This window comes from Wasmannia auropunctata, unplaced genomic scaffold (assembly GCF_000956235.1).
Source record: "Wasmannia auropunctata unplaced genomic scaffold, wasmannia.A_1.0 LD336106.1, whole genome shotgun sequence".
Lineage (NCBI taxonomy): Eukaryota > Metazoa > Arthropoda > Insecta > Hymenoptera > Formicidae > Wasmannia > Wasmannia auropunctata.
The window spans coordinates 121,791-122,174 of record NW_012026784.1 but is presented as its reverse complement, the minus strand read 5'-3'; the positions used below and the strand labels follow the sequence as shown (position 1 = coordinate 122,174).

At 39.8% G+C, this 384-nt stretch overlaps 1 pseudogene; it reads left to right on the top strand.

The window, feature by feature from the left end:
- Positions 1-384, top strand: part of LOC105456461 — a 12,109-nt pseudogene that overhangs the window by 9,430 nt on the left and 2,295 nt on the right.

Sequence of the window (384 nt, the reverse complement as noted above, 5' to 3'; positions counted from 1 at the left end):
CGTGTGCTCTTCCGATCTTCTATCTCTCATAGTTTCGACGATATTCACGTCGGAAGAAAAAAACCGATTTTTTTCAAGGGGTGATTTCATCCCTTCAAAACGGAATTGAGCACCAACAAAAAATAGTTTCATGCTACGGATGAACTGCTCTACTTTTACACCAAGAATCAGATTTTTCTGAATTTTCAGGTTCGCAAACTTCCCTTGTAAGTCAATTTCAAGCCATACCGAGATTGTTACATTAAATTGTATAATTAAATACGATCAATATGATGTGCATTAGTTGCAAACAATATTTTGCGCCAAGTACCTGTGTCAAATGCAGTCGCAAGTACTGGTTGCGTGTGGGGAGGCGGCTTGCCGCCTCTAACTGTGAGAGTGAAT